The sequence below is a fragment of the Aulonocara sp. 'chitande type north' Nkhata Bay genome, linkage group LG2 (genome assembly GCF_057382095.1).
Source record: "Aulonocara sp. 'chitande type north' Nkhata Bay isolate Kocher_YH1m ecotype deep benthic linkage group LG2, A_spYH_male_GT1.1, whole genome shotgun sequence".
NCBI lineage: Eukaryota > Metazoa > Chordata > Actinopteri > Cichliformes > Cichlidae > Aulonocara > Aulonocara sp. 'chitande type north' Nkhata Bay.
Window position 1 is genome coordinate 28,074,420 of NC_141345.1, and position 1,589 is coordinate 28,076,008.

Below are 1,589 nucleotides of genomic sequence, written 5' to 3' on the forward strand. Positions count from 1 at the left end.
CTTGGAGTGCAAAGGAGTAAAGGGAGCAATGAAACCAGAAAACCAAACAAAAAGAAAAGAAAAGGAGAGCTCTCCAAGAGGAAATAAAAACAACTTCTTCTTCAAAAAAGATGGCCCAAAATTGAGCTCCTCCACTGTATTAGATCACAGCTCTGTCAGTCACACAGACAGGCCTGTGTGAGCAGTAACTGCCTGATAGATGAAACAAGCCAATAATGTCGATGCCTTGTCACTCAGTATCTGTTCACGTCGAAGGACCTGCCAACTGAGTCATACTAACAGGGCTCGGCTATCCTGTTATGTATTAGTTACAGCAATTTGTCTCTGCATCGCTGACAGGCAGAGAGCGGCGAAAAGAGAAAGAGAGAGACGATAGTGAGTGATGGCTGTTAGATAGCTATGCATGACAAGCCTCATTCCAGCGAAGTTCTGACACATAGAGATAATGATTCACACACGTGCTGCACTTGCAAGCCCACACAGGGGCACACACACACACACACACACACACACACACACACACACACACTTATAGGCCCCACAAAGCTGCCTTTGTCGACTGCTGGCAGCCGCTCGGTCACTGCTTACTGACTGTAAAAAAACACACGGCGCCTTGTGTTTATGTGTGTGTGTACACATATGTGTCATGCCTTTTAACCCTTTACAGCTCTTAGCGAGAGTTCTTAGTGCGTGCGTGACGATGATGCATCAGCATTGACACAGTAAGCCTCCCATATAAGTCACTTCCTAGTGAGCTAATTCTGGATTTGAGGCTCATGCGTGCGCTTGTTTGCCAGCACTTTCGTCCACGTTTGGGTGTTTGTGACTGTGTGCGTGCATGTGTGTGTGTCAGGGAGGGGAGTGTGCGGTTACGTGCAGGTGTGTACCTTGGAGGTGATGGAAGGGAGATTCTCATTGATCCTTTAATATCTGGCCTGAGGGGAGGCACAGAACAGCAAAATACATGGGAAAAGAAAAAGTGCAGTTGAGAGCAATAAGGCCAAACAAGAAAGACAAAAAAAGAAGATAACAGGTGAAGAAGCAATAAAAGGCTGAGAGACTGTGGGCAGCAGACAATGGCCATGCAAAAAACAAAACAAACCAAAAAAACATAAGAGGCAAAGTTGGTGACAGAGACGGGGCAAACACAGACACAACAAGAGACCCTGGTTGGATTATGGGTAGTGTTTGTACCTGTGCTCATGTAAATCAGTCAATGTCGTAGGTCAGGGGCTGTTCTGGAGGGAAGACGAGCTTCGTGAGATAGTGTAATGAGAAGGAAAAATCAAAGAAGGAGGTGGGAAGAGAGAGATGAAAGCAAAACGGGAAACGATCGTAAATTTTCACCCGGACAGACAAATAAAAACTCTCATACATTGCCTCTCTCACTCCTTCCTTCTTCTTTTTTTTGCGACGAATGTGAGCCGGCCTTTGTTTTTCAGGGAACGCCCTGACCCCAAACTCCTCTCCCCTTGTGCCAATCACCCGAAACCATCCCTATAAAACTGAAACCATTGCAAACAAAAATCCCATATGCATTTCTTTATTCTCTTCTCCCAACGGGCTCCCAAATGACCAATAACACCGCG